Raw genomic sequence first — 18,139 nt, 5'->3', positions numbered from 1 at the left:
ACGTCCCAGCCGTGGGGCTCTGTCACCCAGCCCGAGGCTCATGGGCTCACCCACACTTTCAGTCAGTTGATTCAGCTGCAGTTGTTTAGACACTGCCTTTCCCCGTGGCAGGCACCAGAAGCTCTGGCTAAACGACTGGAATGGCCAGCAGCAAAGCCACTTGTTCGGATCCCTCTTCTGCAGAAGGGGCCGCGATCGCAGGCTGAAGTGAGCAGTTGGACGGATGCCGTGTTTCTTTTTCCCAAGTGGAAAAAGTGAATAGCCTGTGTTTGTTGTGTGGCTATTTTCGGTACAGCAGCGTGCTTAATACTAAGTGGATTTCACAACTTTTGGGACATGTTTATATAATAGAAGCATTTACATGAAGACCATCTTTCTCTTAACAAAAGACTCCCCCCCACCCCAAACAGTGACGGCAGATGACTGGGGCTTTCCCGTATTTCCTCAGCTGAGTGTCTCAGCACAAGTCCCCTGGTGTGTTCCATGTGGTTCTTCCAACTTGTCCTGCTCAAACATTTCAAGGCCCAAGGCTCGTCCTCAAACATTCCAGGCCCAAGACTCAGAACATTCTCCAGCTGCACCGTCCACAAGTGCCCCCTGACAGCTTCTGGCTCTCAGGCCACCGTGGGCCAGGCAGGAATCCACGGGTAAGCACTCTGACCCATGGCTGATAGGACCAAGTGCCCTCAGCAGCTTCTCTAGCCTTCCTTCCATCCTCCAACAGGCAGGCACAGACCCCTCGGCTTCTATTGTGCAGATGAGCCTGACGTGACAATATTTGATGGACCCTTTGCAAAGTGCCCATCCATTCTAGATGCAGCTCTAGCCTGACCTCAGACTTCCCCACCAATGTAATTCTGCCTTTACTTCCTGGTCTACCACCATAGGTAAGGGTCATGCCTGAGATATGCCTTGCACCTTTGCAAGAGAACCTGAAATTAACATTATCCTGGGACCCATTACAATTGATGCTACCTTTCTGGTATCACGGCCTTGTTGTCCCAGAAAGAAATTATTTCCTCAAAGAGCTATGTAGGCTGGGTCCTGGGAGGGTAAATCATACACTTTTTAGTGTTTATCTGATGATATGTTCCAGCACCTTTGATTAGTAGACAGTGGAAGAAATGTCACAGGATATTTTTGCCAAACAAGAAGTATGTGGAATTACTACGTCTTCAAAGAACATAAAAAAGGAACAAGTTTTGATGTTTACTGGGTGCCTGGCACTAGTCTGAAAGAGTAAGCAGGCACTTTAATTGGCTGGCTTGGATCTGTTCTTGGCTCCTCCCCAAACATCACACCTTCTATCCAATCCAACATGGTCCCTTCTCTCCATTTTCACTGCCACCATTCTCATCCATCAGGTTTCCTCTTTGTTACTTCTACAGCCACCTACTGGCTTCCCATCTACTTCTGCGCTCGTCCCATCCGCTGTCCACAAGCAGCTTTTTAGAGCGCGTCTGTCAGATTCGATCACGTGCTCTATCAGGTGCCCTTGAGTCCATGCTCATGCCCAGAAGACATCTGGGTTCTCCTTACTTTTCAGATCTTAGGTTAAATGTCACTACCTTTTCTAAGCATGTGCTCCCTATTATTCTGTCTCATTGCTCATTCTTTATAGCTTCTGTGTTGGCTTTCCAGTTGATTGTCTGCCTCCCGCCATAGGCAGTAACCTCCCCAGGGCACAGAGCATGCTTGTTTGTTCACCAGTGGGTGCCCCAAACCCAGCATGTCAACTGGTACATACTAGGTACCCAATAAATATGTTGGGTTGAATGACCAAAAAGCACTTGGGTTGGGTGTTGATGGCAGAAAGGATCTGGTGAGCTGTAATTCATCTTGGCAAAGGGCAAAGGTGAAGATGAAATAAGACAAAAAGAGGAATGGGAAGGTGGCATGTGTGTGAGGGCACTGGGGCAGACCAATACCCAGAAGATTTGGGCAAGGGGCAGTGTCAGGAAGTCTGAGTAAAGTTGGCCGGGTGTGACAAGTGGCCTTGACATTGCCTGGGGTCCACCCTCTGGTCTGATGCTGTGTATCTTACATAGTTGCCATCAACTTGGACCTCACATAAGCTAGAGTGACAAGTCCCAGAGAGAATGCCATGATCATTTTTCAAAAGCATGCATCCCCAAGTGCACACTCTTACACATCTGGAGACATTCCACATCCAAAGGATGATATTCCATGCATTCAAAAGAAGCATTCCTCACACTCCTTACAGGGCTGTGCCTTAAGAGATTCAGAGAGTCTGAAAGACAGAGGTGGAAAGCCCCTCAGAATGCAAGGACCTCCACAGGAAATGATGTGGAAAGAGTGGCTCCTGGCTACGGTGCTGACAGATAACCCAGCCAGTGACCAGAAGCATGGAGTTGGGGGTGAGAACTGGCTGGGGACTGGAGGCGTCACGGAGAACCCATTTAATTCTCTGCTGCTGACATGGAATTAAAACACCAGAGCAACAGAATACCCGGTCTCTTGAAAGTCTCTAGGGAGGAATAAATTACGGAGTTTACGGTACATCCGATCTGTGTCATCGGATCTCCAGCCTTATTCCAACACATTAATCCTATAGTAAAAAGGCCAGGTGGATGCGATACAATCCCTGTATTCACAAGTATTTCAGATAGCAGCCAAGTCTGTACTGATTTGATTAAACGTTATCTCACACCCGAGGGACCAGGTACCCTCTTGGGTGTTGGTCAGGAAAGTGAGACTGGGGTGATGGTATTGGGTTGAGGTTTTTAGTCCAAAGGAAAGTCCCTGACCCAGGAAAAGAAAAGCGAACAATAAAACCACAGAGGAACAATCTTGGCCTTTGTCCCTTTGATTTGAAAGGGCAGGTATGGGAGAGTAATGTTGGCTTCGTTCCCAAAAGGTTTATTAAGCTCCTGAGGAGAACGGTATTGGAATTTTAAGTAGAGTATTGTCTGAGTCGCTCACCTGTAGGAAATTGTAGACATATCCAACAATACCTAAATGATTCACCCCTTTCATCCAGCTGACTAACGGTTCACCATTCCACTCAGGTGTGTTCTGACGTGGGTGTGCCAATGAGCAGGGCACAGCAAGGTGCACACCCTGGAGATGAGGAGGGTCTGGTGCAGAGAGTGACGGAAAGATACTGAAGAACCAGAAGGCATTAAGGATTGGGCTTTAAAGTTCGAGATGCTGGATTCCTGCAGTGTTTCAGGATCAGACAAGTGATTGGGTGTAAATAAGTGTGCTAAGAATGGACAGGGAAGAGCCTGAAAGAGTACAGAGCTGAAAGTTAGATGATCCAGGTCAAATAAGTCACCTCTCTGTTCCTGAAGTTTGGATTCAGTGTCAAGGACTAGAATCAGGAGCATCATATTTGACCCCAGAGGCAATCGCTCTCTAAAATGCCCAATTTCCAGAGTTCCCATTGCGGCTCAGTGGGTTGAGAACCTGACACAGTCTCCATAAGGATGTGGGTTCAGGAGCCTGTACTGCTCTGGCTATGGCACAGGCCGGCAGCTGCAGCTCCAATTCAACCCCTAGCCCGGGAACTTCCTTATGCCACAGGTGTGGCCGTAAAATAAATACACTACACTACACTACACTACAATACTCAGTTTCCAAGTCGAACATTTGCTGGGAGAAGACCGCTTCCTCCCCAGCCTCTAGGGCCAGGGAGCAGAAGAGAGACCCCGCCCCAGTCACTCACTCTCGTGGCCGGGTCTGCTCACGGGCTGCAGATGATCCCTCCACTCACGTGTCTCTGGTCCATTAGAAATACACAGTGAACTTAACTATCTTTCCGAAGGCATGCACTTCTCCTGGCTCCCACACAAACAACTTCACAGTTTTCCTCAATAGCCCAATAAACTGACAACAGCACCCTTCACAAGAACTCTGGCTACAGCCTATTGAAAGAAAATTTTTAAACTTAATTTTATTTTTTGCTTTTTAGGGCCGCACTCATGGCATATGGAAGTTCCCAGGCTAGGGACTGAATCGGAGCTACAGCTGTCAGCCTAATCACAGCCACAGCAACATGGGATCCGAGCCGGTCTGTGACCTACACCACAGCTCATGGCCACAATGGATCCTTCACCCACTGAGCAAGGCCAGGGATCGAACTCGTGTCCTCATGGATACTAGTCAGATTTGTTTCTGCTGAGCCGTGACAGGAACTCCAAAAAAGAAGTTTTTATTAATAAAAAGAACACTAACAAATATTACAGACCCTGAGGATGGCACTTTACAGTAGATTAAGGTCCCAGGACCCATCAGTTTCCCACAATGAGTATTATCTAATGTCCCTTGATCTCTTAGCAAGTACTGGGGGCAGAAGTCTTCAGTTCTCTGTACATGGCTGGTGATTCAGCTTTCCTTGCAGAGGCCACGGCTCCAGGAAAATGGCATCAAAGCAGGAAGCCCCTTCCCATTGCGCACCTGATGGGCAGAGGAGGGCACATCCTCTATATACAGCTGGCTACCTGTGCATACTGAGGGGTCTGAGCAGGAAGATGCCCTCTGCCCTTGAAACACAGGGCAACCACTGCCCTAGGGTAATAGGACAGAAATCTGATCACATGGACTTTTCCGGTGAAGTTCCAAATATTAGCTCTCTTGATCTTGGACCCTAGACCTTGCTTATGCTCAGAGGAACGGAGACAAGAAGCAAGCAGGAAAGGAACAACTGGCTTAGGGCTGGTGATCTGTCAACACCCAAGCTTGCTGTGCAGGAACCTGGTGTACGCCTTCGGTCCATGACATCTAATTTTAATTGCCTGTACATCTTAATTTACCTCCATTGGTTCTTTTAATTATCTTTGTGGATGGGACACAGGCCCTGCTTTTCATGGAAAGTTTCCAAGTTAACAGTTTCTCAGCGAATTGAATCAGGCTAGTGTCAGCTCACAGACTATGGGGTTCTCCTCATTACTCCTACAGCACCTATTTATGTCAGACAAGGGCAACAGACACACATTATCTTTTAAGAGACACTTCTTCTTGGCTGCCACTCAAGTGTCCTCAAAACACCTTTTTTGGGAGTTCCCGTCGTGGCTCAGCGGTAATGAACCTGACTAATCTCCACGAGGACACGTGTTTGATCCCTGGCCTTGTTCAGTGGGTGAAGGATCCGGCAGTGCCGTGAACTATGGTGTAGGTCTCAGATGCGGCTCGGATGCCGAGTTGCTGTGGCTGTGGTGTAGGCCGGCAGCTACAGCTCCAATTCGACCAGAGCCTGGGAACCTCCATATTCTGCAGGTGTGGCCCTCAAAAGACAAACCAAACCAAACACTTTTCCACTCACGAACCTTTACCCTTTGAATTGCCATTTAATCTGGTCTCTTCTCCAGTCTCTGCATCTGGCCATTTTGGTTTTCCCACAAATTTGGCAACTTGAGTGAAGGTTCTCATCATATCCTGATTTTCAAAGCCACAATCGGCCTTCAAACAGTTATGCACAGTAACGTTAAGGGCTGTTCCCACTTTTAAAGATAACTGCACATGCAAAGCAACAGAGCATCTCCAATCAACGTGTCTCTCGTTTATGTCACACCTGTCACCTCCTTCTTGCTAGGGGTCTCCCCCAAACCGGAGCCTCCTCCCCTGTTAGGGAGAACCTCAAAACCACCATCTCTCTAGTAGGTTCACTCAGACAGAATCGCCTACATGATTATTAAACTCAGTACCCCAAGTTCCTCCTATTCTTAACAATTTTTCCCTAACTGTACTCAGAACTCCCCCTGAAGGGTATGTGGGAGAGAGGAAGTGTCTATTTTTCTACTGTCATCTTGGTAAGATGCCTTTACATGCTTTTTGCAATTTTATGGAAACAAAAAGTACTACAGGCAAAACCATTTAAAGAAAAGCAGTACACCATACGACACAGTGCTTTCTAAGCCTAGCTGATGATACATCACTGCGGAAGTTTTTTTTTTTTTTTGGCTTTTGTCCTTTTAGGCCCGCACCAGTGGCATATGGAGGTTCCCAGGCTGGGGGTTGAATCAGAGCTATAACCACCTCTGGCCTACACCAGAGCCACAGCAACTTGGGATCCGAGCCACATAGAGACCTACACCACAGCGCACGGCAACGCCGGATCCCCAACCCACCGAGCAAGGGCAGGGATCGAACCTGCAACCTCGTGGTTCCTAGTCACATTCGTTTCCGCTGTGCCACGACAGAAACTCCTTGCAAGTTTTAAAGACGGAGATTCTTGGTTTTTATCCCACACAATTCTAATCAATGTGGCCTGACATGGGCCAAGGAATTTGTATTCTTACAACAACCCCCTCCCCCAAATAATTCTGACTACCTGCTGGTTTTGGGATCCAACCTAAGTTAGGATTATATTTCTAGAATAACTATGACTGTCCGGGGTTTGTTGTTTTGCTGTTTAAACTTTATCTTGAGATGATCAAAGATGGACTTGCACTTGTAAGAAATACAAAGAGAGCAGTTCCTGCCGTGGCTCAGTGGAAACGAATCTGACTAATATCCATGAGGATGCAGGTTCGATCCCTGGCCTCACTCAGTGGGTTGAGGATTGGGCGTTGCCGTGAGCTGTGGTGTAGGTCACAGACACAGCTCAGATCCTTTGTTGCTATGGCTGTGGTGTAGGCCAGCAGCTATAGCTCCAATTCAGCCCCTAGCCTGGGAAACTCCATATGCTGCGAGTGTGGCCCTAAAAAGACAAAAAGAAAAAAAAAAAAAAGAAAGGAAGAAATACAAAGAGAGTCCACAGACCTTTTACCCAGCTTCCTTCAATAACAACATCTTACAAAACCATAGGACCGTATCACACTCAGGATATTAACACTGATATAGTCCACCTGTCTTGTTCAAATTTGCCCAGTTTTATTTATACTCATTTGTGTGCACATGTCTGTTTAGTTCCATGCAACTTCACCCACGTGTAGACTGTGTCTGTACCACAATGTCAAGATACAGAGCAGTTAAGACACATCCTTGTGTTGCTCTGTGATAGCCACACCTACCTCTCCCCCTGGCAAGCACTAATCTGTTCTCCAGTTCTATGATTTTTTTCATTTAAATAACGTTATAAAGATCAAATCAAGCATTGTATGTGATAGGCTGAGCAATGGTCTCCCAAAGATGTTCACAATCTAATTCCTTGAGCCCACGAATACATTAGCCTGCACAGTAAAAGACACTTTGCACATGTCATTGTGGTAAGGATCTTGAGAGAGGGAGGCTGTCCTGGATTATCTGGATGAGTCCAATAATATCACAAACGTTGTGCTAAGAGGGAGGCAAGAGATCAGGGACCCAGAAGTAGAAGATGTGAAGATGGAGGCACAGTTGAGGGCACACGAGGAAAGAGCTACAAACCAAGGAAGGCAGACTTCCTCTAGAAGCTGAGAGGGTCAAGGAAGTGTATTTTCCCTAAGAGTTTCCAGAGGAACCAACCCTGTCAACAACTTGACGTTTTGAAGCTTTAGAGACTGATTTCAGAGTCCTAACTTCCAGCGAGGTAAGATAAAAACTTTGTGTTATTTGGGTTGTTTAGGCACTAAATTGATGGTAATTTGTTACAGCAGGAATGTAACATGAATACCGCATGTAACCTTTTGGGATATTGGCTTTTCTCCCCTCAGCATAATTCCCTTGAGATTTCCCCAGGTTGTTGTGAGTCAATGGTCTGTTCCTTTTCATGCTGAGTAGTGGGCTGTGGTGCTGATGTACCACCGTTTGTTTATCCAATCACCTATGTAGGAAAACTGGGCTATTTCCACTTTTGGCCTATTATAGATAAAACTCCTATAAACATTCATGTATGGGTTTTAGTATGAAAATAATTTGCATTATTAGTATGAAAATAATATGACATTTCATCAAAACAGACAGACAGACCAATGGAACAGAATAGAGAATCCGGAAATAAACCCTGACACCTATGGTCAATTAATCTTTGACAAGGGAGGCAAGAACATAAAATGGGAAAAAGAAAGTCTATTCAGCAAGCATTGCTGGGAAACCTGGACAGCTGCATGCAAGTCAATGAAACTAGAACACACCCTCACACCATGCATAAAAATAAACTCCAAATGGCTGAAAGACTTCAATATATGACAGGACACCATCAAACTCCTAGAAGAAAACATAGGCAAAACACTCTCTGACATCAACATCATGAATATTTTCTCAGGTCAGTCTCCCAAAGCAATAGAAATGAGAGCAAAAATAAACCCATGGGACCTCATCAAACTGAAAAGCTTTTGCACAGCAAAGGAAACCCAAAAGAAGACAAAAAGACAACTTACAGAATGGGAGAAAACAGTTTCAAATGATGCAACCGACAAGGGCTTAATCTCTAGAATATATAAACAACTTATATAACCCAACAGCAAAAAAGCCAATCAATCAATGGAAAAATGGGCAAAAGACCTGAACAGACATTTCTCCAAAGAAGATATACACATGGCCAACAAGCACATGAAAAAATGCTCAACATCCCTGATTATAAGAGAAATGCAAATCAAAACTACCATGATACCACCTCACACCAGTCAGAATGGCCATCATTAATAAATCCACAGATAACAAGTGCTGGAGGGGCTGTGGAGAAAAGGGAACCCTCCTGCACTGCTGGTGGGAATGTAAACTGGTACAGCCACTATGGAGAACAGTTTGGAGATACCTTAGAAATCTATCCATAGAACTTCCATATGACCCCGCAATCCCACTCTTGGGCATCTATCCGGACAAAACTCTATTTAAAAGAGACACATGCACCCGCATGTTCATTGCAGCACTATTCATAATAGCCAGGACATGGAAACAACCCAAATGTCCATCGACAGATGATTGGATTCGGAAGAGGTGGTATATATACACAATGGAATACTACTCAGCCATAAAAAAGAATGACATCATGCCATTTGCAGCAACATGGATGAACTAGAGACTCTCATACTGAGTGAAATGAGCCAGAAAGACAAAGACAAATACCATATGATATCACTTATGACTGGAATCTAATATCCAGCACAAATGAACATCTCCTCACAAAAGAAAATCATGGACTTGGAGAAGAGATTTGTGGCTGCCTGATGGGAGGGGGAGGGAGTGGGAGGGATCGGGAGCTTGGGCTTATCAGACACAACTTAGAACAGATTTACAAGGAGATCCTGCTGAATAGCATTGAGAACTTTGTCTAGATACTCATGTTGCAACAGAAGAAAGGGTGGGGGAAAAAATGTAATTGTAATGTATACATGTAAGGATAACCTGACCCCCTTGCTGTACAGTGGGAAAATAAAAAAATTATAAAAAAAATAGTAGAATAAGATAATATAAAAATCCAAATGCATTATTTCAAAAATAATTATCTTTGATTTTATTTTACATTCTGAAAATGATTAAAAGAAAATCCCCTCTCTCTGAAAAAAAAAAAAAAAAGAAAACAATATGACATTTCTTTGATAAATGCCAACGACTGCAATTATTGGGTCAAATGGTAATTATTTCATTTTCTAAGAAACTGCCAAACCATTTTCTGGAGTGGAAGTGATCCAGCTTCATCACAATTTGGTGTTGCCACTGCTTTTGTTTTTAATTTAGCCATTCTGATAGAGAGGTAGTGATATCTTGTTTGGGTTTTAATTTTCACTTCCCTAATAGCGATTAACACGGGCCGTCTTTTCATATGTGCACTTGCCTGTAAACCCCTCTGGTAAAGAGTCTGTTCTTGTCTTTCGCATATTTTCTAACTGAATGATCTGTTTGGTCATCGTTGAGTTTTAAGAGAACTGCATACAGTTTAGATAGTAGTCTTTTGTCAATATGTGGTTTGCAAATATGCTAAGTCTCTACCTTGTATTTTCATCCTAGCAGGGTCTTTTGCAGAGTAAAACTTTTATATTTTGATAAGGTCCATTTTACCAGGTTTCCCTTTCTTTTATGAACCATGCTTTGGGCACCAAGTCGAAGAACTTTATGCCTCGCTTTAGGTTCTGAAGGTTTTTCCCCTAAGTTTTTTCCTGAAAGCTTTACAATTTTATGCTATATTTTTAAGTTAGTGATCCATGTGGAATTCATTTTTGTATAAAGTGTGAGGGTTATGCTGAGGTTTAATTTTTTTTTAACCTGTATGGCCAATTGCTCCAGCAACATTTGTTAAAAAGGCTATCCTACACTGAATTACTTTTGCACCTTCCTCAAAAAAAATCAAAGGCACACATTTGCGTGGGGCTGTACCTGTCTCTCTCTTCTGTTCTGTTGATGTGCGTGGCTGTCTGTCTGTCGGAGTCACACTGTCTTGATTCCTGTAAGGGCCCTGGTGAGCCCTAGTAACTGGCAAGAGTGATACCCCTCTTTCCTCTTCTTTGCCAAGGTGATTTTAGCTATTCTGGGGTTTGCCTTACAGGTTGAGAATAAGGTTGCCCAGGTCTACCAAAGACTTTGCCCGTGTTTTGACAAGAATGACATTAAACCTATAGATCAATTTAGGGAGATCCGTTATCTTTACTATTTTAAATTTTCCTATCCGTGAGCACAGTACATTTTTCCATTTATTTAAGTGATCTTTGATTTTCTTTTATCAGCATTTTATAACTTTCAGTATCCAGATCCTACATATATTTTGTTGAATTTATACATATTTTATTCTCGGGGGCTATTTTCTACATAGACAATCATATCATGTATAAGAAGGAACATGAGATGATTGTTTGAGCTTATCAAGAAATCCTAATAGAAAACAGAAAGGGGGAGTTCCCGTCACGGCGCAGTGGTTAACGAATCCAACTAGGAACCATGAGGTTGCGGGTTCAATCCCTGGCCTTGCTCAGGGGGTTAAGGATCCGGCGTTGCCGTGAACTGTGGTGAAGGTTGCAGATGTGGCTCGTATCCCGTGTTGCTGTGGCTCTGGCATACGTCAGAGGCTACAGCTCTGATTGGACCCCTAGCCTGGGAACCTCCATATGCCGCGGGAGTGGCCCAAGAAATAGCAAAAAGACAAAAAAAAAAAAAAAAAAAAAAAAAAAAAAAGAAAGAAAGAAAACAGAAAGGATTTTGGAGGAAAGGGTGCTGCCACATCATGGTTTTGAAAGACAAGTGACTCTTTTATAGAAGCAGCAGGGCAGAATGTTTTGTTTGTTTGTTTGTTTAAAGAGTACTTGTCTCTATTCAAATACACACAAAAAACCCTGTGGGTCCCACCACATCAGATTTCCTCTGTGTTGAGCCGGTAATCGTGTCACGAGATAAAATAGTAGGCTGACTGATTCCCGCAGCTGAAACTGGCCCCATCAGGTGTGACTTAGGCTGTCCTCTGCATGGCAGTCAAGGAAGTGTGGGCGGACTGTGAAACTGACCTTTGGCTCTGCCTGGCACTGGTGATGTCTCCCCTCGGAGAGGCATCTTCTTACCATCAGAAGATCCCAGAGGATGAGCAGCTCTGTTCATCTAAGTAGGAGACAGACCCCGTCTTGGGCTCAGGGGGTGACGGCAGAGAGCCTGGGACTGAGCGTATCCCCAGAGTCAGGTCAAAACCGGAAACAAAACTCCTGACATCGAGCCTGCCAATCTAACCACCAGACGGCATTTCCTCCTTTTAATTTCCACCCTGTCCTTCACATAATTACATCAATGCCTCCATGTGTTTATGACACATGGCGTGGATTAAAGAGCCGAATGTAAAATGCTCTGCCCGAGAAGGCAATGACTGAACACTTGTTTCAGCTGGATGGAAAGGTGATCTCAAGCACATGAAATCCAGGTCCATATACTAGTAAAGACTTCAGGGCAAACTCCCAGACTCCAGAGGCAGGGATAGCACAAATCCCCAGCAGGGCCTGGGAACAGGACTTGGAAATCTCAGAGGGTTCCCTCCGTTCTCCCCTCTTCTCCCAGAGCCTTACTGCACGGCTCTCCCCCCACCCCTCGTGCCCCCCCACCCTCTCCATCTCTGTGCTCTTCTGCTCATGTGTTGAGAACCACGGCCCCAGAAATACACCCATTACAGGCCTACCCACCGCGGCAGACTGAATCTGCCTCTGCCCCTGACTCCTGGGGAAAAGATTCTGACTGGCTTGGTTAAGGGGTCCATACTGAGACCAAAGTTGAGACCAGGAGAGCGGGAACTTACTCTACAAAAAGACTCTGAGGAATTTATTAAAGGGTACAATGGGGAAAAAGTTCAAGAAGGTCTGCACAGAAAAAAAAAGAGTCAGATACTAATACTTCTTTCCATCATAAACTTGTAAACAGAAATCCCCTCTCTGTTAAGTCCGTTTGTTTATGAGGCATCTAGGTTGTTTTACCAGGCTGTCAAATTGTTCACTCCTGGACACACAGCCCAGCAGACTGGTCACAGATTTATTTCTACACTAAAACTGCAATACTTAAAAAAATCAGAATATTAGGATTTTAAGCAAACTGGCTCAGAAAATAAAGACAGATTTAGTGATCTGATAAAACTCTGACACCTAAGAAGTGTGAAAGACATTGAAAATTATCATAAACCAGGGTTTTAAATCTTCTTTTCCAGATTGTGTGACCTAATATAAATCCTTTAACCTTTCTGCTTCTTTATGATTTAATTTACGAAATAGAAAAAATAACATCTGCCTCGTTTGTCCTCTAGTATTTTTGTAAATATCAAACGGGTTAGCATTATGTAAAAAAAAAAAAAAAAGCTTTATAAACCATAGAGAACTATAAAACCATGATACTGTAATCATGCTTGTCTTGGGATTCATGTTTAATAAAAATAATAATCCTATAAAGCCACCTTGTGTTTATTTATTTTAACACAAGGAGAAGTAATCTATATGCATGTTTGTACTTAATTTTACAAGACCCAGGTTTTTGGGGCAGAAAATATTGTCATCACTTTGTTGGAGGCAAAGATGAGGACCCAATAAAATTACTTGCCAAATGTCACATAAATCGTCATGGAACAAGACCTTTTGGCTAGAACATGATATTAAAGAAACTGGTGTCAAAACCTTAGTCCTGGTCGTCATCGTATTTACATCACAGGAGAAAGGCGCTTCTGAGTATCCAAAGTCCCCAGGCGACGACCTCTGAGGCGGCGCTTGTGGAAGAGGGGCACAAGGAGTTGAAGAGAAGCTCCCTGGATTTCATGGCTGCCCTTGCTCTGTTTTCTTCGCCTCACAAAGGCTGGCACCACTATCCTAGGTAGTTTGGGCCTCTGCACACAGATCCCCTCTGGCTCTCCACGCCTCGGGGGAACTCGGGAAAAGACTGCCTCTCAAAGGATATAATTCCGTGCTTCAAAGTCAAAATGCCCCCTTGGGCGCATTCGAGCTTTCCCCAATTGATGCAAAGATTCCCGAGATGCAGGAAACAAGATACCTCCCTCAGGCCTAAATGTTATGGGAGAGAAATTTGATTTCTGCAGGTAAATCCCCTTGTAGAGAAGAGAATGTTCCTGCCCATATTCTTCTTTAAAAGATGAGCAGAATCACACCACACTTTCACAAATACCCTGCAAGGAACTCCCTCCCCCTCAAAAAATCTGCTATTCTAACCCTCCTAAACAGTGAGTCCAGCTTCAGTTCCCTGCCTTGGATAGTACGGCTGAAACTGAGAAAAGGACGGTCCTTCCTGTGCGCTGGCTCCGCCACGTTTGTCCTCAGCCACGGTGGCCGTTGTTTATGCTTCTTCCCTTTAATAACAGAAATAGCTCTGAGAAGGTCCAAAATTGGAAAAACCAAAAGCCATTTCAAGGCAATGGTATCATTAAAAGCAACTGCTGTATCTTATTAGGGTGCATCCTACAATGAAAATCAATGCCCAAAGAATCAGCCTGTGTTCATCTATTATCAACACAGGTATCCCAGAATTATTCTGCTGGGTTAGGTTAACTATTACTGAGAAATACATTATTGAGAAATACAGGTTTCCAATGAGAAGGGACTGAAAATCTAGATAAATCACTCTAAGTAACATGCTTTTTCCTACGAAGATCACGAACAATGTGTGTGCCCTCAGCTTTCCAAGGACGGGGTTGTTTTTTTTTTCCTTCTGTACTAAACTGAAATCTAAAGTAAGGTACATTGATTTACAGGAAATTGTTCCTTTACACACAAAGTAATCATTTATAAATACCATTTCAGGGGCCAGATTGAAGGAAGGCTTACGTTTTTTAAGCCAACTATATCATCAACCATGTCAGCATCTGTTTATAAACAGTTCTGCCCAATTCGAGGATCCAAGGTTCACAAAAATATTTGTTTTAAATCATTTCAAATAAGCATAAAATTCAGACTTAGGGCTCACTTCCAGGGAAAGCTGTACTCACTTATATTTCACAGAAAAAGGGAAGGGCGCGTGGGGGTGGTTAGGGCATGAGAGGAGTAACCAGCTCGGAGGTCAGTGCCGTTTTCCTAGGAAACGGTATTGGCTTAAACTACAAACGCATGATGTGTGTCCCCATCTCCTTTAATGTGAGAACCTTGAAAATCCCCCAGAATTTTCCACCGGCCGTTCTGAGTGCACAGACAGACCCTTTATTGCCTAGTATATTTATTTGCAGATCTTAAAATGTCCATATGTCATGGAAGAGCTGAGCCCTTGATGACAGGTGCCCAGATGCGTCCAAAACCTACTTTTCCAGGGCCTGGTGCCCGTGGTGCTGACCGAAGGGTGAGGCACCCCCTGGGGGAATAGACAGAGAGGGCGGCTGGGTGTCCCCCCCCACCGCCCACCCCCACAGTCAGTTTCTCCTAAGACTGCAACCGAGTCAGACATTCTCCATTTCTAATTCTCCAAATCCAAGGCCGTCCTTCTTGTTAGGAAAGTTTCTTCTTTTCGGAAAAGGACTGAAATAAGGAAAGATGTGTGGAGAACAGCAAGAGACGCAAGGATTTGCCCACCTAGTTCCTGGGATGTGTTCCCCTGCTGTTCCACATGGAGAAGACACAGGGGCGGGAGGCGGTGTGGGGGCTGCTATTTTACTTTTTTCTCTGTCTTTCCTCTTGAGTTTCAAAGCGAAACTGTCAATATCCAAAGCCTGCATAGTTCCAACGAGCCTGACGCCTTCCTGGAAGCCACAGATGATTCAAGAGCGACAGAGAAACACCAGTCTTGAAACTCCATGGGAGATGACTATGGCAGGACAGGCATTTCCTGACACTGACCGGGGTGCGGGGACTCAGATTTCACTTTGCCTTGGCTATCTAAGCAGTCGCTGAGATGAAAAGAATGATGGCTTCAATCATCAGCCTTGATTCTGAAAGCTTATTTTTCATTTATGGTTGCTTGGAAAACAAAGTTTGCTCTGGGTTGGTTACCAAATCAGTACTGTATTATGCTCTGCACCCCTGTGCTCTATCTCCGCATTTTGAAATTCAGATACTATCACGGGCGGAGGAAGGCTGAACCGGCCCCTTTGCCTTGTGTAGGATACAAGGAGGTTCCTCCAACCCCACCCCCCACGGTCTACAGACTCCGCCAGAGAGAAGGAGAGGAGGAGGGAGGCACAAGCCCCTCGCCCACCCTGCCCACTTTCCCCCAGTGCAGCCCTCACGCCTCTCTGCCAGCTGCAGGGAGGAAACATCTGCTTTGCTCTGCTTTGCACTGCAGACAAGCTGGATGGTTCTGATTCATGACTCATTTTGTTTTACTTGGTCCTCCCCAGAATCTCATCCTATGTATTCCAGGACCAAGTTAAAAACTTCTCATTAAGTCTGCGTTTGCAAGAAGCCACCAGATAACCACGCTGGCTTAACTGACTGTGTAATTCCAACAATCTATTTAGTGATGGGGGGGGGACTTTTTTGTTTGTTTTAGTTGATATCTCATCTTTTTTACTCTAACTAGGAGGTTTTTGAGGGGGAGGGTATGGAGGTGTTTTTAACTAAGTCTTTTTTAACTGAATTCCATATATTCCCCTTCCTGTACCCTTTTTGCTCCTCCTGCTTCTTTCTGATCAGGTCCCATCCCTTCTGTTTACAGACAAACGTAACCTTTTCTTATGCGTCTCTTCAGTCCCCCCCCCCCCCCCAATCATAGATGTTTCCTGATCCTGAGAGACCCATGGCCAGCCCTGGAGGTTCTCAGGGCACGGAGAGCAGTGTCACGCCCTGAGGCACATCGCGCCCCTCGGGCACGCCTTCACAGTTTTCCACTTCCTTCCTTTCTTTCTTTCTTTCTTTCCATCCTTTCTTTCGGGGTGGGACCCAACGGGTTTAGGTTTTGCGCTCTTTCATTTCAAGCCTCATGGACTCTAATTCTCCACCTTCCTGATGCTGACTCTGGCCCGGAATGTCCTCAGATGGCTCCATCTGCCCCCTGCAAACCTTCCTTCTACATGACGCTATGAGGACAGCCTAGGGGCTAAATCCGTTTCTATTCCCTTCATTTCACAGATGGAGAGGCCCAAAGCAGAGCGAGATGGAGTCCAGCGCACCAGTGAGAGGTAAGCAGTGACTCCGGCTTCCAGCCCTGCTTCCGCGGCTCTCCCCCAAGGGAGTCCGAGCTCTTCACCCAACCTCCCCCCACACTCTCCATGGAGTCCTCGTGACGAACCTTCCCTCTGCAGACGAGGTTGTTCCCCTTTCCCATCACAAGATACTTTATTCCCAAGCCCTGGGCAGCCGCCCTCTCCTTTAACACACACTGTTCTGCTGGGTCCCCTTCTGGGTCCAGACCAAACTGTCCTTGAACTGGTCTTGGGTGGTTACTGGTTCATGATCCCTCACCTCCATCCTCCCATCCCAGACCCCCAAGAGCCAAGACAGGACACGATCACTTCTGCCTGTGATTTCTTTCTCTAATCCTCCCAATCAAACGCTCACACTCCCTTTCATGTCATGATGGAAAAGCTTAACTGTGGCGATGAGCCACAGCTCATCAACAGCTACAGGGACCTGCTGGAATTTTTCTTAGAAATCAGTGCACTTAACTGTGACATGCTGATTGAGACAATGAGCTGCAAGATGAAAATTAAGGAATAATAGAGTGGATATCTTTTTTTCCCCTCCAACTAAGAAGCCAAAGAAAAGCAAAGGAAAAAGGGAAAGCGGGAGGAATCTAGGAACTGAAGCTTACTTTCTAAGACATTGCTTGCTTATTTGTTCCCACCTAAAGCTGGTTAAGTCCACCTCTGTACAAGGCTTTTACAATTTTGCACTAGTTGTGGCTTTCAGACTGAAGAAGAATATCTTTGGAAGAATGTAACTTGAATTTGTCTTTGGCCAGATGAGTCTTAAAAGCCACAGGGCCAACAGGTTTCTCCAAATCCCTTTTCCTTTCACCCTCCTCTTCCAAAGGATCAACTTCAGTGTCTGCTTTTGTTTGGCTCCAGTACCTTGTATTAGATGTCTGAGCTTTAGTCCCTGGCACGCAGACAGAACCCACAGTGCCCACTTGCCATTGGCCCCCTGGAACTCCAGAGGCCTCTGGGTCACCTGGCCCGCTGTTCCCCTCAGAGGCACCAGGGCTCTACACCAGGGGACCTGGTATACTTAGCAAATTCCCACTGCACCACAAGCCGGCCCAGCCCCCATCCTTCTAGGACCAGAGCGAGATGGAGTTGGGGTGAGAGACGAAGACTGTCTTGGGGATTCTATTCTCTGAGGGAACAGACCACCTCTCAGGCAGAGCAACAGAAGTGGAAACCTTATTCTTTTTTGCTTTTTCAGACACACAGCACACTTCAATTATGAGACTGTAAGGTTGCAATCAATGCAGGCTTAGGGGGCTGGCGTGTGGGCATTGTGCGTGTGTTGGTCAGGTGGATGCTACAGAAGAAGAAATAATTTCTGGAAAATATCTCAAAAAAGATCTCTCACAATTTCAGATTACTCACGTACAAGACACTTTAAACTCAGAGAGGACGGCACTGTCCTAATCCTTGTTGACCCTGGGGCTTATTTACTGAATTGTCTTTCATCTTAATGGGCAAATTTATGTATAGGTCCACATTAAACTTTTATGGTGTTTACTGCACAAATAATTACAGCACTAACCCCCAAACTATATATAAAATGCATGTGCATATACATACATAAATCAACAGCTTGAAATGATATATATATATGTAATCATCAACAGCTTGAAACTAATTAAAAAGGAGGCATAAAATGATTAAATTTCACATGAAAAATATTGCTTCCCAAATGTCATCTGAAATACATATATCTAGTAAAATAAGTGTGTGTGTGTGTGT

General features: G+C 44.9%; 1 protein-coding gene across 37 annotated transcripts in view; it reads right to left on the bottom strand.

Moving 5' to 3' along the window:
• COG6 (component of oligomeric golgi complex 6) overlaps nt 1-18,139 on the bottom strand; it is a 161,430-nt gene that overhangs the window by 18,955 nt on the left and 124,336 nt on the right. The gene's annotated exons all lie outside the window — the stretch shown is intronic.

Source organism: Sus scrofa, chromosome 11 (genome assembly GCF_054392235.1).
Source record: "Sus scrofa isolate SSC_HxYL_T2T_F1_AM1 chromosome 11, Sscrofa_HxYL_maternal_Yorkshire_Landrace_v2.0, whole genome shotgun sequence".
NCBI classification, from domain to species: Eukaryota; Metazoa; Chordata; class Mammalia; order Artiodactyla; family Suidae; genus Sus; species Sus scrofa.
The sequence above is the reverse complement of the archived record's forward strand: the minus strand, read 5'-3'. Positions and strand labels throughout refer to the sequence as shown.